A 22,181-nucleotide genomic window follows, 5' to 3' on the forward strand; every position below is an offset into this window, starting at 1 on the left:
GGCCGCCTTCCGTTTCCGTTGCTGTACTTCCTGTTCCGCCTAGCGGAACACTAGAGCGCTAACGCAAGAGCGTTACCACATTCAGCACCTCTGCTGGAGGAGGGAGGAAAGAGGGCCCTGTATGACATCCAACAGCTGCTGTCCTGCTGGAGGAGAGAGGCACTTCGACGGAGGACGAAATCCGGCCACCTCTGCTGGAGGAGGGAGGCAAGGGCCACCAAAACATTCAGCATCTCTACTGGAAGAGGGAGGACAGGGCCACCAAAGCATTCAGCACCTCAAAGAAGGGAAGAAACAGGTCTCTCTATTCTTTCGGCACCTTTAAGGGCAGAAGGAAAGAGGGCGATGAATAACATTCAGCACCCCTTCTGGAGGAGGAATAAAGGACACATTCAGTATCTCTGCTGAGGTGTCCAGCGTGCCTGAGTTAAATATCTAAATATATAGTTTCTAGTCTGTGGCTAACATACTTATGATAATTACACAACGTATACAGCTTGCACTAAAATTCACGCCTTATCACATTTTCTGTGCTTTGATCTAAAATCAAAATGTAATAAAAGGTTACAAACTTCTCACAAAAAGTCAACGACTCTGCTTTGACTATTGGAACCACTGTAAAAAATGAGTGCGCCTGCACCTTTTCTTTTTTAATCAATCAGTATATTTGAACGTGTGCTCCTCAGACTTCATAGGGTCTCAGTGTAAGTTCTACTTCCGGACGTGACCTCGGAGGGACAGTACATGTTAATCAATTAGCGGTCTCTTCCAACCGGAAGTAATCCAGAGAGAATTCCTTCCGACCAGCACAAGGCTCCCTCCTCTGCTGAGCCTCAAACCATGGAATCAATTTACTGCCCAGGCAAGGTTTAGTGAACGGAGTTCTGGGTGGAATTCTTACCTAAACGTTGTTTCCTTCTATCTTGTATTGCTTGGGAGTGACGTGAAATGTGAACATCCGAAGAGTAAGTTTCCTTAGATTTTGTTACGGTGACTTGTTGTGAAAGTGCAAGTACAGCTTACAATGTACGCATTCACCTACATCACATTGCTGGCGTGCACTGGGCTTCGCTGCAGGCCCAGGACCTGAAGATTGACCAGACTCCAAGTAAGAAGAAGCTTGCCTCCTGCCAGTGGCGGCTGGTGACATTTTAAAGTGGTGAGGCGGAAAATGCGAGCGAGCGCAGCGTGCGAGCCCGAACCAAACTGTCACCCCATAAGCATAAAAAGAGCTTTTCTCACCTCTTGTGCCCAGTTATAATTTTCTACTTGTTCTTGCAAAGGTGTTTTGGGGCATCGATTGCCACATCTTGCACATGACTACTGACTTTTTTCCAAGGAAAATACTCTTTAGGGAGTAATGGGAAAACAGAAAGTTGTAGCTGGAATGCATGAATTCATCCCAGCCCTTGGTAATTACTCTTAGTTGAATTCCAGTCCATTATTTTTCTTAGTCTCTGTGTCACTAGAGACAAGGTCACACTATATGAAAATCGGTCCAAGTCTCATCCAAAAAGGCACAGCCCGAACTACTGGACTCTGTCCCTTCTGATTGGGAACTGAAGACCAAACAACCTCACAGATGTTCCAGTTTTATTTCGCTTAATCATGTTGGCACACCTGACCCACTTAGGATGACTCACTGAGAGTTAATCTCTGGCACTTTCCAGAGTTTTTTTCTTTTTACTCACTGTGCCACAAAGATAGGGACTCCACATGCAAATCACAAAAACACTCACCCTCGTTTTCTTACGAGGGTGAGTGTTTTTTGCTTCCATGTGCATCTCATCAAAAAGGGTCTCCGTTGTACTTTACAGCGGACAACTAAATCAGGGAAGGCCCATTCTGGGGTACACTACATACTGTAGCGTATTTTAGTTAACACCCAGCATATCCCACAAATCTATCTCCCTTGCTCTCAATTTCTCTTTCATTTTCCATTACCCCTTGAAGACACTGAACAGAGTCTGCACAGTGACCGGCCATCTCCCTAAAAAATTCACTATCATAAGAATGTTTGAGGATTAGACATCCGGATGGATTGTATCTAGTCCAAAAGTGTTTCAATCAAGGTAGGATTTCCACCAAACGGAATGGCTCACGTACAAAAGAGGGATTTAAGGTTTCTTTAAAACAAGTGCACAAAGAATCATAGAATACAATTTAATAAAGAGTTAATCATGTATTGAATAGGTGCACAATATCTGACGCGTTAAAAATTGTAATTCATGCTGCCATTCCTTCATTTGTTCTTATCAATACCACTTACAAGTCACTCGGGGTCTCGTCACCTAAAGAGAATACCACTTTCTCACCTTGCCACTTCACGTTTGAGATCCGGCCAGTGTTCTCTGTCCATGTAGACATCTTACTTATTCTTTACCCACAAACGTCACCAAGTTATCGATTTCTCACACGAATGGCATGCTTTTGTCACTAGGGTTGACACTATCAAGCCACTACCTAAATGTGCTCGCTAAAAGAACATGTTCCCAAAAAATGTATTTTATGTTTTTATCCAGCCCTGAAGATTCGCAGTTTGTTCCCTGCAATGAAACACGTGTTGGCTTTTGAAATGGAACAATAAACAGAAGTGACTACACCAAGAACAGACTGTTTCTCCACCTATTTATCTCCATGCACATATATTCATTCTCGGAGATTCACTGAATGTTTAGATTTGTCCTAATACCTTCTTCATTTTTCTACAACAACTTACACTATTACTATTCACTTACTGTATGTTTATAGTGCAGGTGCAAATTTGTTTTACCACATGCAAATCATTTTTGTACACATGCTATGTGTGTGAACACAAGAGACCCCAAACTTGTTTCAGCCTTGTTCGGCTTTATCAGTGTGGTGCAGCTAGAGACCTGTACTAGGCCCAGTTTAGTCAGAACCCCTATGTCAGCCTATTTACAGTTCCGCATTGAAAATATCTGAAGTGTAGTGTGCAATTATTGAATTAATCTCAGCCAAATGTAACTACCCAGGGACGAATTCTAGTCTATTGCTTACTGTTCCAATACACACAGCAAGCCCCCTCTGCAAATCAGTATAGGCCACACCACAAAAGGGACCACTACAATGAGGCCTACTATGTATTTCTGTGGTGTGCATATGCCGTCTGCCCTCTGTTCCACTTCGAAACATATCACCTGACGACACCCTAAATGGCAGTTTAAGTATACTCACTGTCCACAATGTGAATCGGAAATGCAACCTGTGAGAATGGACGAATGTGACAGTCTGCATCAAAACACAAGGCTAGCGCTGAGTAGCAGCTCCCCCCTGTCCATGGAATACCATGTATCCTTGGGAAGCTAAACATATTCCACTAAACAGCCTGGTGATAGGCACACAAGTACATTAAATGGCCAGGTGTCATGTCACAACAAATGAATAACCATCCTGAGATTGTAAAGCAACCACCTTTCCCATCAATCATGCCTCATGGTAGATGCCGCACTTTGCCGTTGCGAGTTCGCACGCCAGTGCGCCACGACCCCTACGGAGCATAGAACATATAGAATTCACTGCCAAAGCCTGAATTGCCCTGCATGTATGAGGCACAACACGAGAGAATACATCATGTTACATATAAGTTTGTGAATGTGTCAGACCTGGGTAGCTTAAGCACAGACGGCAGACCTGTGATCTGCCAGTGTGCCAAAACCTGAGCTGACTCTACCAGATGGCCCACTTTGACCCCCGCTCAGCCAGAAGGTTGGCTCCCACCTTCATCAACAATTTTATCTCTTGGTTTACACACTGCCTGCCAACAGATGTCACGTCCAGAACAGACAACAGCTTTTGTATGCAATGAGAAGGCGTAAACGATATAAAAAGCAGTATCAGCTCAAAATAGAAACAAAAAGCAGACAAATGACAACCTCTCAGGCCAATTTCAAGATGAAAAAAGTTTGTTTGTGCAGCTTACTTTTGAGACTGGTAAATCAAAATACCTGCTTGCACATCATATTTTTGAAAACCGAAGACAGCGATGCTACATTAGAATGCAAGTAGTAAGGACTCCAGTGAAGATTACATGTAAACAGCATGCAACACAATTGCCACTGCAAAAACACCATACTTACAGCTTTCTGATGAAACAACAAACCAGAAGGAAAATCATAAGGAAACGTTGTTAGTTTTACAAAAACCCCAACAACTGCCACATTTTCTTTTTTCGGACATCAGCTGCCTTAGAAGCAACTTATAATTTCCTGACATTATTGGCAAAGCACAACCTGCAAGAGGGTAGCCTGCTTGCAAGGAGTAAGAATGTTCCACAACAAGCACACATTAGAGAGGAGGGGTTTGTGCAAATTATAATAGCGTAAACGCCGTAAAGGAGACCAAAGAGGAGACAGCTTCGTTAACACTGAAGTATATTTAGTCAATTTTTTCTCTAGTAAACCTTGGGCAGGATGACAGAAATCCTACAAGACAAGACGCAAATACTAGCTCTTGTTTCCCTCTACCTCACTCCTCTACCACCACAGCCATCTATGCCTGATGCTGCCACTTCACAAAATTCTGTGTCCCTCTCTTCTGTGGGGAAGGAGGGGGCTGAGGGGGTGGGGGGTGGTGAAAGGATTTTCCTGTGCCGTCTGTCCACAGTGGATTTTGTTCCTGAGTGGGTATGTGTCGCAGGACTGCTGTCTGTAGTGGTGGGTCCCGAAACCAGGCCTCCTGTTGACACTCGGAAGTCGGAACCAAGTCACAAAATATAGAGCTGAGCTACACGAACCCACAGGACAAGCGCTGCTGAATAAAACTCTAAGCAAAAGGGTAATTTACCTACCTGACCGCCGACCGTCCGCTCCACATCCTGGGACCTCCGACCTTGGCGCCTTCATGGAAACCGTTACCCCGCCCTCCGTCCTCAGCCAATCCTGGCGCTGGAGCAGCGCCAGGATTGACACAGGGCATGGTTGCTTTCTGCCCGCCCGCCCATTAGGAGAGCGAGGTTTCGCTCTTCTAATGGGCATGCGAGCAGGCACAAGTGCGCATGCGTGGGCAAGGCTGAAAAATGTGCCTCCGTCCCCACTCATGCGCACCTGTGTGCTGCTGCCTGCCCCAGACAATGCCTTATGCCTGTCAGTCAACATGACACAGGACCGCCCACCCCCTTCAGACTCTGAGGGGGTGGGTGGTCCTGATTCATGCTGACTGACAGGCATTGTCCCTCGGCGTTTTGAACTTAAGTAAACTGAGAGTTTACTTAAGTTCAGAGCAGTGCGCCGAGGGAACTGCGGGTGCGGGCGGGTGGGCAACGCCCCAACGCCCCTAATGGACGCACCGTCACTGCCTCCTGCACAGCTGGATTATACTCTAACAACAAGCTCTCCAATCTAGTGTTGGCACCGGCCAGGGAGTCCTGCTGCAGGACTCTGCTTACCTGCAGGGTGGAAGTGCCTCAGAATTGTTTTGCTTTTTAACCATTTTGAGAAATGTATAGGCAGAAAGTAACAAGTTCGTAAGGGCGATATATGGAGACATCACTCAAAAATAAATCATTACCAATATCAAAATGTATCAGTATGGCGGCGTAAACCCACCCAAGGACCCACAACACACCCTGAAGCAGGATACGTGTCTCAATGATGTTGGTGCCCGAGGGGTCAACAGATAATCACACCAATGCAGAAAGGCACCATAACAACCCCTTACACGGACCTCACAGGCAAAGACAAGCAAACGGAAGCTTGTTACACAGTATTGAGAGTGATGCCTGAGAATCGTACAGTGGCCTGGTAGTGTTGTAAGACGCCAGAGGTGTCAGACTACGAAGAAGCCTTATGAAGCTGAAAGGCCATTGTTACTCCCTGCACTTTTCCTGGCTATGCTAAATATAGCAAAACACTTGGGCATGCTGACTCTGCTCTTTTTTCCTGAGAATTAAAGTCTGAAAAGCAACAAATGTGGATTTTTGGGTGTCACATTTGGTACTTCTGAGAAAGAAAAGGTATTCGCAAAAGCTTGCAAACTTCTAGTTTCCAAAAGATCCAGGTGAAATGCCTAATTATTGTGTGTTAGAATACTGAAGATAGAAATATCTATGGTCGGCTTCTCCACTAAGGCGGAGGAGCGTCGCCCCACTGCTTTCTCGCAGTAAGCAGAAACATAAAATAGTAATAACTTCCCGTTATTACTAACCCTGGGCGGAGTTCGCGGAGTGGGGCTTCGCGGAGCTACGCGAAGTGGGCGAGAAACTACGCCCACCTCCGCACTCCGCGTAGCCCCACTCCGCAAAACCACTGGCCGGCAGCCCCGCAACCCGCCTCCCTCCCGCCCTCCCTAAATACTTTAAAATAAAAGAACGCAATAATTTTAAAAGCACTTACCTTGCCGCCGCTGGCCGCCGCGTTCCCCGGGGCTCGTTCTCTTCCGTCTTCCGTATTTTGCAGTAATGCGCATGCGCGGGCGGCCGCGCATGCGCATTTTCTCGCGAAAATGCGCATGCGCGGCCGTCCGCGCATGCGCATTACTGCAAAATACGGAAGACGGAAGAGAACGAGCCCCGGGGAACGCGGCGGCCAGCGGCGGCAAGGTAAGTGCTTTTAAAATTATTGCGTTCTTTTATTTTAAAGTATTTAGGGAGGGCGGGAGGGAGGCGGGTGGCGGCCAGCTACGCTCCGTCCGCGGAGCGTGCGTAGTGCCGCCTGGCTCCGCCAGCTCCGCAAAATGCGGAGTAGGCGGAACTACGCACACTCCGCAGACGGAGCGTAGCTGGCCGCCCACGGTTAGTTATTACCATTTTATGTTTAGTTGTGGGCAGGGCTGCTCTGCAGGCAGGGGAGGAGTGGTGTGCCCACTCCTGAGGGTACAATGAATGTTTGGTTGGATCTCTGCCCTTTCTCCATGCAGGCAGCAATGCAGCCTGCGTGGAGAACATGGCCTCCCCGTAAACCCCTGGCAGGGCGGCGGCCTAACCAATCACAACGCTGCCATTGAAGCATTTTGATTGGTTTAGGGGAGGGGAGCAAGGCTGCCTACTTCCTGTTCCTGCGGAAAGCTAAGTTTAAAAAATAAATAAATTATTATTGAATCAAAATCCCTCCTCCTTGCGCGACCCCCCCCCCCCCCCCCCCCCCCCTCACTCCCTCCCCGCATGACGCCCGATCCGCGAGCCATCCCGGCCTCAACTGGAAATATCAGCCTACAAAAATATTGTAACCAAAATATTGACAACCCAAATATCATGGAGGTAAGTGTATTTATGTAAGTATAGCTCAAGGGTCTTATTTATACACATTTCATGCAACCCAGCAAGCCACAGTGCTGCACTGCATGGAAGGGAGGGGACAGGAATGTGCCATATTTAACATGATGCAGCATATTTCTGCTCTCTGCCTGCGCTGGTTGTACAAACTGCTGCCTAGTGCCAACACAGGCACCTTTGCACTTTGTGCAAGGGTGCCTACGTTGGAAGGAAGGAAGGACACCTTCCTGCACAAAAACTAATCTCAGAGGCATTTCCCTCTTTCTATGTGTGCTGCACAATGAGGCACATTCAGAAAGAAAAGGCAATGAGTAGAAATAAAGATATTTCTCCTCATTGCGACTCTGGTGGAGAGGCATACAATTCTGACGCATTATCTGGGCCACCAGGGTTGTAAAATCTTGGAATGTGTCAGAATGCATGGGTGAATGCATTGGAATACCCACGGTCCAGCCATGGCACTGCTCTCTGCCACAGACTAATGCAAGGCATTCACTTTTCAAGAGTAAGTCTTCAGCATTGAGTATGTCACTAAAACAGGAATAAGGGTATTTTTAAGAAGTGTTTTGATTGATTCTGGCAGGTCACACTGAAAAGGTAGTTTTTTGGTCTGAACCTTACCCATAAACACCTTTGGCTACCTCTCCTATACTGCCTACTAGGTGGATATGTGACATAAGTGATGTCAGCTAAAACGCCCAGCCAGTATAAACGCTCCCCAAGGCATAAACTGAGATCTCTGCTTGGGATTATTGGTAGAGTTCTAGGAAATACCTTGCATGTATTTGTCTTTCTTCGATTTTTGCATTCCAAATCCCACGCTGAATACAGAGCTACTGGAAGTAGTAGGCTGAACTGCCCTGCAATCTTTTTTAAAAAGGTCCCAGGAAGCTGTATCAACAACGCACAATCTAGACAACCCACAGTGCCAAGGGGCCATTCAAGGGGTAGGCTTGCATTACACAAATGTCAATAACATAAAATAGCTTCGAAAAAACAAGCACTGAATTTATTCATCAGTCACTGAAGTGGGTTACAGAACCTCACATGCAAATTGTAGCACAGTCTGAGGCAGAAAAAACTGTGAAGAAATAGAAGTTCCTACAGGTGTCCCTTTGATTATTGAGGAGGTCAGCTTGCCCAACAGGTACTGACTTTGCCTCAGCCCTGGAGGGACCTTCTGAGGCACCAGCCTTCCGTGAGATGCCACCATTTCTCTGATAGACAAGACTAATGTTTGTCACCAGCAAGTGCCTGCTGTCAACTGATGCATGACTATTGTTTGTCACCAGCATTCGCCTGCTGTCAACTAGTGTAACGTTCAGGCAGTCCTGGAAAATTATCCAACATAAACGTGCTCTCTCTGGATATGGCTAACAGGTAGCTCCATGCCATCAGAAGTTCCATAAAACTCAGACTACATCCCCCAAAATGTAAAAGGATGCTAAATGAATGCCCATGTTTGGAACATATGGTGTTAAATGGTAAAAATTGTATTCTGTTAACTTAGCCTCTGCTTCCAGCCATTTTGCCTGCCAGCCACATTTTGTGTTTCTACGGGGACTTTCTAAGTTAGAAATTGTGTGTTCTCTGAAAGCTGGTCACACTGATAACATTAGCTTGTCAGAGCAATTTGCCCTGCCCTGCCAAAGGGCCTATGTGCACAGATGTTTAAACTTTTAGCCCACCAACACCTGTAACCTCCATTTCTTATCTATGAAAGTGACGTGGGTAGGGGTTTATCAGGATTCTACAGTGCAGCATGTAGGCGTTTGGTAAGTGTTATGTAAAACTGTCATAAGAGGGTTATACAAATTGTGATGTAACTATGACTAAGGGGTTTTCTGATTAACTCATATGATGCCTAGATTACATAAAAGGCTGACCACAAGCTGTTCTAGTTCATTCCCTCTCAGGCACTTGTAGTCTGTATGACGGAGCCATCTCATGAGATATAATACATTTGTGTTTCTTTCCACTCCAGTGTTGATCCTCATTTGTTGAACCCGTAGACAAGAAGAGTGTCCCTGCACCGGTGAGACTGATAAGAATCTCATTTATACAATGGTCCCTAATGACATGGAGTTTTCTGATAAATATAAATATGGATCTTGCAGTTCCACTTTCCCCTTATATTTATGGGACTTCCATTCCAGATTGCAAAGTGATCCTAAAAAAAAGATAGGACTGGCTAAAGATGACTCATAATAAGGTACCCTTTGACAACTATGCGACATGGGTCAGCTGTACTAAGCTATTTTGCATTCACAAATACCCCCCTCAAACACAGAAATTCCACAAGATCAGACCCCTGGCCAGTTGGTACCTGGAGGAACCCAGACTGATGAAATACCACTGCAAACAACTGGAGCACAAATGAAGAATGAGCAAGGATAATGCAGACAGGACCACATTCAAATCTGCCCTAAGACGCTACCACCAAATGATCCAGACCACCAAATGAGCTGCTCTGGTGGACTGCATCTATGCCAGCACCAACAAAAACAAAGACATTTTTGCCATTGTGAAAGATTTCACCCCATCATAATTGCCCTACAAATCAATTACTGCCTCACAGTACCTTTGCAAAAATCCCTATCAATTCTTCAGCAAAAAAATCACCACCATTTACAGCAACTCCAGCCCACAATTGAACCCAACAGACCTCGCCAAACACCTCCCAATCTTATCGAAGGATCCACTGCTATCTATTTTGCATGTTATCACCCTGGAAGAAATCACTGCCACCATGAATTTCATCTACTCAGGGGAGCCATTAGACCCCTGTTCCCACCACGCCTACCTATGAGGACTGCTACCCATCAGCACCATACTCACACCCATTCTGAATGCCTCCACCTCTTCTCCAATCTTCCCAGTTACTTGGAAACATGCAACTGTCCTCCAATTGCTTTAGAAACCTTATGTAGACCATTCAATGCACACAAACTACATACTAATTTTCCTCTAGCAATCCCAGTCAAGGTCTTGGAGAAAATCATCAACAGACACCTCACTAAATACCTCAATGACCACCAACTACTTGATACTACTCAGTCTGGTTTTAGATCCAACCACAGCATGAAAACTGCCCTCATCGCTACCACAGATGACATCTGCATGACTGTGGGCAGAGGAGAGACATGAGGGCTCTCATCCTCCACAGTATTTGGCACAGCCTCCCACCCCATCCTCATCTAATGCCTACATGACATCAGAATCCAAAAACTAGCACTCTGACAGATCACCTCCTTCCTGACGTGAAGTAACGAGTCATTCAGCCTGGCACCATGTACCTCAGATGGCCGCAGCCTCATCTAAGGAGATCCACAAGGATCCCCCCTGAGCCTGATCCTTTTCAAAGCATACATGATCCTTCTAACCATCACTATCCACTCTCACGATATCAATGTCCTCTCCTATGCCAATTACCTGCATCTCATTCGCTCCATAACAGACAAAAAACTGTGTACCCAGATCAAGGTCAATGCTTGCATGACTGAAATCGCCCACTGGATGAAGACCAACTGTCTAAACAACACTGACAAGATGACAATTGTGATCTTCGGGAAGAATACATTACTGTGGGACTCTACCTGGTGGCCAACAGCGCCGGGACTAAGTATGGGCGAATTTTGCGAATCTCGCGTTCGTGAATTTAGCGGATTTGCGAACTCGCAATCCGCAAAATCCGCGAATTCCCGCAGATTTTTTTTTTGTGTGTTCGCAAGTGTTTCTGCCAGTTCGCGAGGATTTGGTACTAGTTCGCAATTGCGAACTTACTTGTCGGCTCGCAACGGTCGCGACTATGTTGTTTCTACGTCTGGTTCATCATCACAGCCTCCCAGCACCCTCTGTTACACCACTGCCACCCTGTCTTTGACCCATGCCACCCTCTGTTACATCAATGCCACCCGCTGGTTCATCATCACTGTAGAAGATGGGGGGGAAACGCAAGCCCATCTGCCCTGCTTGAACTGACAAGAATTAATTTGGGGTTAGTTTATTAACAACACCTGCCCTGCCCCAACTGACAATAATGAATTAGGGGCTAATTAATGTGTTACTGAATTTGAAGTTCCAGCCTGGCACTTGCTTGTCTGCTCCCTTAGCTGTAAATCAGGACCTTTGTGGCATACAGTTAAGGTCAGAGCAGGGTCACACAATAGTTGCAAGCAGGCACCGAATTCTGGAGGGCCCCCTCAGGAAGCACTACAGGGAATCGTTACAAATCATGAGGTTGACCTTTTGCACCTGCTCATTGCTTTTGCTTTTGCAAAAATAGTTTTTCGTTTTTTTCGCGCTATTCGCGGGGCGCGGCGTCGTGCGAAACCGACCGCGGAAGCCGCCAATTTGTGCGAATGAGCTTTATATTTTTTTGCGGCTTGTTGTTTCGCGAGTTTTTTTGCAGTATTCGCGAGCCGCTTGCAGCGCAACACGCGAATTTACCCCAAGGTCGAGTACGGGCGCGGCCATTTTGTTTGCGTGACGTATTTCCGTTTCCGCCCGCTATGTATAATCTCGCGCAGTAAGTGCATTGCGAGTACAAGTTCGCACAAGATCGCGAGGAAAATCTCGTGCAAACTTACTTTCGCGCTCGTGAACGGGCGCCGGCCATCTTGTTTTTCATTAATTTCCTGTGTCTGGGCATGGTGTTTAATCCTCTTGCTATCTTTGCCATCCTTTGCTTGTTTTCACGATTTTGCTTCTTATCTATCCCTCTCTTTTCCTAGCTGTATATTTTTGTCTTTTCTGCTATTTTTCTTTACTTTTAAACTACTTTTTTAAACTCTTTTCTTTTCTTCTTCCCTATCCTATTCCTTCTTAATTTTCTACTTCCTACCTTACCTGCCCAGACCATGGTGAAGCCAGGCACCGTGAAGCTGCCCAGGCACTTGAGGGCGGCAGCGGCGGCGGGGAGGAGGAGTCCTGGACCCCGTGCCAGGACACCATGCGGTCGATTGAGGGGGGAGCAGGTGATGCGACGGGAGATCTTCAGCCCGGAGGAAGTGGGAGCGCTGGTCTACTTCGTCCAGCGTCGCCTGCCCAGGACCATCGCGGGAGGCGGCAGGATCGCAGCCGGCGGCTACAACATCCGGGAGCGCCGGAAGCGGTGGGAGAAGGTGTGCTGGGCCATATCCCACCTCTACGGGGTCCAGCGCACCTACAGCCAGGTCACCCATCGCTGGACGGACCTCCTGGACCGGGAGCGCGACCTGCTGGACCAGCTCGGCTTGGAGATCCCCGGGCTTGGTGAGTAGTAGTAGCTATTTCATCACTCACTACTATGATGTTTTCTCCTGCTCTGTGTTGTTGTATTGCAAACATTTGTTTTTTACATGGAGCAAGCCAATAATGCCGCTGATGACGATTACATTGTAGTTAAATTATATTTCAAAATCTTCTGTGCATTTCAGGTGCACTGCTCTCCTTCTCAGTGGCGTTGCTACTATGCTTATTTGTTTTTTATTTTGTGGTCTCATTGGCCTGAGTAACTATTATGTATGAGTGTACTTTACAGAACTGCATAATGCTAGACACTAGGGGGCAGATTACATTTACAAGCCCCTTGCGCCACGTTTACGTTGCCTTGCGTGACGCAACAGCGGCGTAAACGTGGCGCATCCCGGCGAGTCATTTACAGCATGACGCATCTAGGGAGATGCGTGACTTTATAAAGCCATGGGCCTGCACCACAATGGGTGCGTTCCTAGTACACAGGGTGGGCGGTCCGGCGGCTGTGCGCCTCGCAAAATTGCCTGCGTGAAATCTACAAGATTTAACGCAGGCACTTCTGCGACGCTGCTACGTCAATTCAATTCCTTATGCCTGCTTGAATAAGGACTGACACAGCATGTTAAGTATTGGGTGGCCCTAAGCATTACTGGAGTTGCATTGCGTTGGCGACGTGACTCCAGCGATGCGCCGCTCTTACGTGACGAGATGCGTCACGCAAGTGCCTACCCTTGCGCCAGGGCGCGCCGCATTGTAAATGAGGCGCATCTGCCGTGTCGCAAGGGTAGTTTTGCGTGACGCATTTGATCTGGCGCATCTCTGGAGATGCGCCAGAACGCGTAAGTAAGTATGCCCCTAAGGGGCAGAATTGCAATTACCGTTGCATCCCTGCAAAGTAGCAGGGATGCGCCATTAATTGTGCGGCCCGCTACCACCACCAAACATGGTGCGCCGTATTTGCAATGCGGCGCACCATGGGCCCAAAACGTCACCGAAGCTTTACTGCTGGAGTTGCGTCGCAACGATGGCGCAGCTCCAGCAATGCTCTGGGGTACCCTATCTCCCCAATGCTGGGTCAAGCCGTACGTCTGCTTCAAGCAGATGCAGGGTTTGTGTGACGCATCATTGTCCTAAAGGTGACTGATTGAAATTTTGTAGATTTCCCTCAGCCACTTTTAGGATGTGTTCCAGCGCAGGAATGCCCTCCCTTGCGCCGGAACGCCCCCTGATGGCGCAGGGCTTTATAACGGGATGCATCTCCCAAATGCGTCACGTTGTTATAATATTATACGCCGCACCATGGCGCCCTTTTTTGTTTAGCTGCTGCGTCACAAAAGTCACGCAAGAACGGAGCAAAAGAGCTGCAAGGGGCTTAAATCTGCCCCTTCCTTTGTACCCCTGACAATAAGAAAAATAGTGGCGGTGGATTGATAGTTTGACTATTTAAATGACTGGTAATGTAGCAGGCAACTGTTAGTGTTGTCACTGATCTGACTGAAATCACAATGGAGTTTGTCTGTCACTTTGCGTCTTGCCTGCGGACTGCTCCCTGCCAGTCCTAGGTGAACCTTTCAGTACTTTGTTTAGTGAGTTACGTGACTTTCGAAGTCACAGGTCCGCAAATAAATGAAAACTAACCCTAATCAATATAATTTCGCGGAAATATTTTGTTATTGTTCTTTTGAAATGTTTGATTTGGTTGACATTGACAAGCAACAATCATCCATGTTTTCTGTTCTTTCTTTCATGTTGTACGTCAGCTCCCCCCAGGGGCGAGGGGAGGACACAGGAGCAGCAGGCGGCGGATGCTGTTGAACAGGGCCAGGATCGGGCAGGCGAGGGCTCCTTTGCTGGCCCCAGTAAGTTTTCATTTTAGACTAGTACCTATTTTTCCTAGCATTCCTCATTTGATTTTTTCAAAATCGTCTTTGATCTTCTTGTAGACTGTATCTAAATTCTTATCCTGCCTCTACTATGACTCCCTGTGGTATTACTAGATTATTCTTATTAGTCTGTCTGTGTAGCTAACTAAGATTGCACGGTTGGCGAAACTCCCATTCTAGTCAGCAATAGCTCTATCAACTTAGTGCAGTCCTCTGGGATTGTCCATAATGTCTTTTGAAGTGTTCTATCTGCTTTGAAAATTCCCAACTATAAAATGTGAATGACCACCAAGAAAGAATAAGATACTACCTTTTGGTTTGGATAGGAGGACAATCCATACCACTACAGTGGCGCGGACAATTCTTCTGCAGAAACAGAACTATGGACAATAAATAGTGCATTGCTTATCAATTATAATAGGCGCTGTTAGAGTTTCCACATACCTCTGTGATAACAGACTTTGAACCCCAATGTCCTTACTGACTGACTACATAGTGTGGCACAGTCATTTACCTCCCAAATTCATCGATCATTGATCCCCAATGATGATTATTATCCAACGTAGCTGAAGAGTAAGGAGTCAGAGTCAAGAAGTGTCAGAGGCACGGACTCATGCTTGCAAAAATTGCAAAACCTTTCGCTCAGTCACTCTAGTCACTCTGGACCAAAAAACACAGAGTCTCTCTAAGTTTAAAAGCTTTATTAAAAGTAAACACATTTATTAAAATGAAGTCATAATAAAAAAACGAAACGTTTAACTGAGAATGTAAAAGTGGTTAGTGCTGACGATTAATTGAAGACATTTCTTGTGGTCGAGCCGAGCTCTCACCTTGTTTCAACTTGATCTTGTTGTTAGAAGTCCATCTTCTGTCTGTGTGGAAAAAAATGGTGCGTGTTAAAAAGCCAGCCTTCATCAGTTGTGCCAAAAAGTGCTGCATTACATTGTTTTCACATGTCTTCATTCCTAGACCAAATACTAGTGAGTGGTTTATTCTAACATTCTTTAATGTACTTTGTAGGTGGAACATCTGGTGGCGGGGCCAACGCGGAGGTGGTGGTGCTCGACACGGAGGCGGAGGGCAATTCCTCAGGGGAGGATGCGGCGGTTCCAGTGCCGGCTGTGAGAGTTCAGACGGTGGTGGTGGCGGGAAGAGGTAAGCTCTTATATATTCCTTACTTATTGAGATTGAAGACGTGGCTGGGAAGGAAAGAATATGAGATGCATGGCTGGGTGAATGATGAAGCAATGATTGGTGGAAGGACAACAGCCTGGGTGGGTGACACAGAAACTGTATGTGTCCATATACCTGGATCATGCTACTATCTGACTCTTAGATAGCATATGTGTATCTAGAGCAGGGGTACTCATAGTACGGCCCGCGGGCCGGTGGCGGCCCGGCAAGCCTTCCTTGGTGGTGTGCAGACCTTGCAGACAATCACTGCTCCCCCGGCCCCCACAGAGCAGAGTGGAGATGCAGGGCCACAAAGAGGTGAAATAGAACAAAGCCTCTGCTCTGTGGGGCCGGGCAAGCAGTGATTGTCAGGGTGGAGATGCAGGGGCGCTACAATAAACAAAGCCTCAATAAAGCCTCAATAATATGTTAATGGTCTTTTAAAGACCTGTTAAGTACTTTGGTGTGGCTGTCTGTGTGTGCGCGTTGAGGAAGCTGTCTCAGCCCGGGCTGAAGGCTGACACAGACAGACACACACACAGTGAGATGACAGAGGGGGAGGGGGAGGGAGAGGGAGGGCAGGAGGGAGAGAGAGATGGAGAGGGAGGGCAGGAGGGAGAGCATGAGTGAGAGAGATGTATGTAAATGCTGGGTCTGGTGGCTCAGTGGATGAAGGCATCTGCTGCAGGGACCTGTGTGCAACCTCATGGTCACCAGTTTTTGTTTTGCTTTAGCCCCACCCCCTCTGACTCCGCCCCCACCAGTGCGGCCCTCGGCCACAAACTACACTGTAAATTTAGCCCCTGAGAGAAAGTTTGTGAGTACCCATGATCTAGAGAGAGTAGACGGTCAGTGGATGAACTAAGTGTAACTTTGAAGAGCATGTAACACTGCACCCGCACGTCCGTTCCAGTGTAGGAAAGGCAAGGAAAAGAAGTTTTAATTTTGTCCAAATACTACCATCAATAGTAGCAGTAGTTTGTATTGCAAGCACAGCATAGATCCGGTTATTACGGTGGCCACTCCCTACCTCTCTTAATAAGTTTAGTAGTACTCAGTCATTCATGTGTGGATGTATCACTGGTCACTCAATAAAAAGCAAAGCACCTTAAGTCATCCCATATATAAGCAAAAACATCCCACGTGAAGTGATAGATAATCAGATTATTTATCTTCTTCAATTTTCCATTTCTAGTACTCATTTGAGTATTCTCAGTGCCACCCATAATAGAAAAGTAAGAGCTTCACCACCTGCATGTACTGGACGGGTACAGTAACGCAACGCAAGTCTAGGTCACTCATCATGGCGTGCGTCTCTTTTTCTCGAGTGCAAGTTTACTGCGCTGGCATTATGCCGGCTTGCAGAAGATAGCGTACCAATTTTCCTAAACAAGAGACAAGAAGAAGAATAAGACTGGTGTACTTTCATAGTCAACTCCAATGGAAGTCCTTAGTGCTCGTAGAATTTGTTCCTTAAACTCCCACTAATGTTAGAGCAAGGATGAAGAAGTGTGAGGTTAGATAGATACTGGCCTCAATAGTTATGTAATGCGCTTGCAAGTTGCTAGTTGTACTGCAACACAAATTTCTGCTGAATGATTAGGTTAATCTTAAAGAGCATTGGTTACAGACTATGTCTTTCTTTCTTCATATAGATGCTCCTTCCAAACGAACAAGGAGGAAGGAGCTGGCTAGAGCGGCCCGGCAACGGAGGATCGATGCCACTGTGGCCGAATATCGGCGGCTGGTGGCCCTGGAGGATGAAGAAAGTGTGCAGTCGACCACAACAACAACGTCGTCTGCATCGGCCTCCGTGCCCCCACGGGCTGCCACCCAGCACAGTGGTCCACCCAGACTGAGCCGGGCTGCCAAAGCCAAACACCACCGCCGAGCAGCAAGGACAACAGCTTCCTCTCCCAGCCGTTGCACCTGCAAGGCAGTGAAGGCATGCCTGCGCCGCAGTACCCTGATGGTGTCCCGCCTTCAGCAGGAGCTCCACCACTTTTCAAACGTGTTGGAGGGGCTCCGCGTAGAGCACGCCTTGCTCCGCCAGGAGCATGATGCCCTGGCCTAAAAAGTAGACAGCATCCACCCATAGTGTCCCTTGCCCCTTTTTTAGAGACTTTTGGGGGGTGGGAATTGGGAGTTGGGTTTTTGGGGACTTTTGAAGGACAATCGTTGGGGTTAGGGAGGGTCTTGCGGGAGATTATTTTGTTAGGGATATAAATATACTTTTTCAAACTTTATCTGAGCATACCTGTTTTTTACTGCTTGCCTGGTGGGTGGGGGTTTAACAGTGACTTTGTTTTCCTGAAAGTTTAGTTCCATTTTCTTCCTTTAAGTGTAAATGCCCAAATGTTTTCAACACTAAGTGCCTCTCACAGAGTAAGTGAAGTGAATTCAAGAGTCCTAGGACTTTAGTAGTACTACCGTCAGTCTCTCGTCTCTCCTCCTAATACTCCATTATACCCCCAAACCACCAAACGCTTATCTTACCTGTAATTTGTGTTTGAAAGTAGGGCTAGACCCAGGGCTGGCTCCACGGGAAACAGCGAATAAGGTTGGCAATCTTGGTCGGATAAAATTTCCTCATAGCGGTGCTACTTGTGGTGTGACACAGTGGCAGTTGCATGCCTATGAAAAAAAAGAAAATTAAATCTGGTTTGTCCTCCTGAGCAATTCAACGGTACAATAGAGAATATAGCAGGTGACAGAAGTACACTAGAACAGTGCCACATTGTAGCCTAACAAATGGTAAAGTATAACTACTAATTCGGTTGCAGTTCTTTGACATTAGCCATGGGTCTTTGTCAAGCAGAGTAAGAATATATCCTCGGATTTCTTCACCAACCTGTTGGTATCACCTTATCCTCCCCAGCAAGTGTGTGGATTTATTGCTGTAATTTAGTCACACATCAATCAAAACCACACAGCCCGGGGGAAGAGGGTTAGGGTTTGAAAAATGGATGGGTACGGGGTTTTTGGGAAAGGTTTTGGGAGACAAGAAAAAATAACACAGCATGGACAAACAATTGTGAACATAAACAAATCTTTGGGTACAAACCTATCCATCAATCTTTGAAAGTGCATGCACTACTGCATGCATGTCGGTGAAAAGTAAGTAGTACTTTCGACAACTGTGGAAGAAAGAATGCGACAGTACAGGGCGTGTGTGGAATTATTGATAACTATATTCAACATAAGGTCTCTGTTGCCAGATACCTGAGAGCCTTGCTGGTCACTATAAATCCATTCACAACACTCAATGGGGTTGGTCTGGAAGGTATAGTAGATAGAAAAGGAGAAATTGCTCTTTTTCTAGGTGTCCCCTCACTCACCAGGGTTGCCCCTTGGTGACATGCTTCATCATTGGGGCCATCCCAGTCCTCTACGGGCTGGGGCGTGCTGCGACTTGCGAATTACGTAGGAGCACTTACAAATGACTATGTGTGGTGCAGATGTGATAGTGGAGTGGACTAAGTGATGTGTTAAGGGATCAATTTAGAAGCAGAGAGAGATCCAAGAAATGCAGTCACAGTCAGAGAAAAAGGCAAGGGATACTGTATCTGTATGTTGTTGTAGTTGTCCTGTTGAAAGTGGTAAGTAAGTTGCCTGCAGAAAAAAAATCCTCTTATTAGCGGCACTCCTCCATTGCAGCCGACGCTTCGTCCATCGATGTTGGTCACCAGAAGACACCCTGTAAAAAAAGCACAGCATGGACAAACAATTGAACATAAACAAATCTTTGGGTACAAACCTATCCATCAATCTTTGAAAGTGCATGCACTACTGCATGCATGTCAGTGAAAAGTAAGTAGTACTTTCGACAACTGTGGAAGAAAGAATGCGACAGTACAGGGCGTGTGTGGAAATATTGATAACTATATTCAACATAAGGTCTCTGTAGCCAGATACCTGAGAGCCTTGCTGGTCACTATAAATCCATTCACAACACTCAATGGGGTTGGTCTGGAAGGTATAGTAGATAGAAAAGGAGAAATTGCTCTTTTTCTAGGTGTCCCCTCACTCACCAGGGTTGCCCCTTGGTGACATGCTTCATCATTGGGGCCATCCCAGTCCTCTACGGGCTGGGGCGTGCTGCGACTTGCGAATTACGTAGGAGCACTTACAAATGACTATGTGTGGTGCAGATGTGATAGTGGAGTGGACTAAGTGATGTGTTAAGGGATCAATTTAGAAGCAGAGAGAGATCCAAGAAATGCAGTCACAGTAAGAGAAAAAGGCAAGGGATACTGTATCTGTATGTTGTTGTAGTTGTCCTGTTGAAAGTGGTAAGTAAGTTGCCTGCAGAAAAAAAATCCTCTTATTAGCGGCACTCCTCCATTGCAGCCGACGCTTCGTCCATCGATGTTGGTCACCAGAAGACACCCTGTAAAAAAAGCACAGCATGGACAAACAATTGAACATAAACAAATCTTTGGGTACAAACCTATCCATCAATCTTTGAAAGTGCATGCACTACTGCATGCATGTCAGTGAAAAGTAAGTAGTACTTTCGACAACTGTGGAAGAAAGAATGCGACAGTACAGGGCGTGTGTGGAAATATTGAAAACTATATTCAACATAAGGTCTCTGTAGCCAGATACCTGAGAGCCTTGCTGGTCACTATAAATCCATTCACAACACTCAATGGGGTTGGTCTGGAAGGTATAGTAGATAGAAAAGGAGAAATTGCTCTTTTTCTAGGTGTCCCCTCACTCACCAGGGTTGCCCTTGGTGACATGCTTCATCATTGGGGCCATCCCAGTCCACTACGGGCTGGGGCGTGCTGCGACTTGCGAATTACGTAGGAGCACTTACAAATGACTATGTGTGGTGCAGATGAGATAGTGGAGTGGACTAAGTGATGTGTTAAGGGATCAATTTAGAAGCAGAGAGAGATCCAAGAAATGCAGTCACAGTCAGAGAAAAACACTAAGGATACTGTATCTGTATGTTGTTGTAGTTGTCCTGTTGAATTTGGTAAGTAAGTTGCATCCAGAAAAAAATTCCTCTCATTAGCGGCACTCCTCCATTGCAGCTGACGCTTCGTCCATCAATGTTGGTGACCAGAAGACACCCTGTCCACTGCCTGCCTGATGCTGAATTGTGGCTCGCTAATGTGAAGCCTGACTCCATCCTTTTTTCCCCATTGCAGAGACTGAAACCCGGCCTGTAATTATTCAACGAAAAACAGGAAGTGATATAATATTGCAACACAACTGATAAATAAATATAAGGTATGTAGGCTGTGGAGTGCAAAAAGTCACACTTTGATTTTCCTAGTAGACAGTACAATATTTTTGCAAGTGCGTACTCTGTCTGAGTCACCTTTTGAAGGATTAATAAGTAGGGGCAAATTAATGTAGCGGATCTTTCCCCTCAAGCTAGGTGTACTGTGAACTGTGTTTTAGAACAAAATTAGATCTTCCCAGCAGTGCTCCCACCCAGACCCTTACTAAAGCCAGTTGCAAAAATGTAGAAGACCCCCAATCAACCGTGAGGTAGTGTGGCTCACTGGTTAGAGGCGGCAGACCTGAGAACAGAGGACGGCCCGGGACCAGGGTTCGATTCCCGGCGCGGCAGGTTTCTGGACCAGGGTCAGCGGACTCGATAATTATCTCGCCTCGGTGCCCACTCTGATCAGCGATCACACTCGGCAACTCTGGGCATTAGCTTGCCTCATCCTCACTAACGGCCCCACCAGACTGCCGGGGATGCCTGGTCTCACCCTGAAGATACCCATTAAGGGACCATCTCTCAGGGAAGCCAGGAAGGGTTTCGCAGCGGTCGAAGCGCCTTGGGACCCTACGGGTAAGTAGTGCGCTATATAAATGCCTACACACACACACACACAATCAAATCTCAAAATATGAGGCCTAGCAGAAAACTGGTGACAAAACGTACTTTGAAAGTAAAAGTAGGCCCAAGTACCCCCTTACCCACCGTGGATTGCATTCAAACCACTTGCAAGTAACCAAGCAAAAGTATCCATAGCCAGCATCGCTCCAAGACTCGAAAACCCCTCCACCCAAACACATGCAATAGAAATACTGCTAACCCTAACAAACCCTAAGTTAAGAATAGTGGCAAAGGCTTTCTTTAACTATGCCAAATCCCCCCTTTCCCACCATGGATTTTCTTCAAATGACTTGCAACCAAAATTACACATTCTCACAAGTGCTCTAAGACCCCAGAACTCAGTTGCAAAAATCTAGAACACCCCGAAACACATGCAATCCTGCTGCTAGGGCTAACCCTAACGAACCCTAAGTTACAAAAAGTGCCAAAAGGCTTTTCCGCGAGGATTTTGTCCCAACCACTTCTACCTGGTATTAGACCTTCCCAGGAATGCCCCAAGACCCGCCAACCCACCCGCCAAAAAGCATAACACCCCCAAACAGGCCAAAAGCAAAATCTCATACTTGCAATATTTCTCGGCCTTCGGTCCAAACGCGCTGCGTAGCTAGGCCATAAGTCGGGGTTGCCACCACGGATTTCCTGAAAAGCAAATGCAATCAAGATTAGAGTGTCCCAGCAGTGCTCCCAGACCACGAAACTCACCCACAAACAGACGGAACCCCCCCTAAGAGCACCTCAAAGGCAAGCAAGTCATCAAAAACACAAATAAATTTCCGCCTGGGATTTGGTCCAAACC

Source organism: Lissotriton vulgaris, chromosome 7, assembly GCF_964263255.1.
Source record: "Lissotriton vulgaris chromosome 7, aLisVul1.2, whole genome shotgun sequence".
NCBI classification, from domain to species: Eukaryota; Metazoa; Chordata; class Amphibia; order Caudata; family Salamandridae; genus Lissotriton; species Lissotriton vulgaris.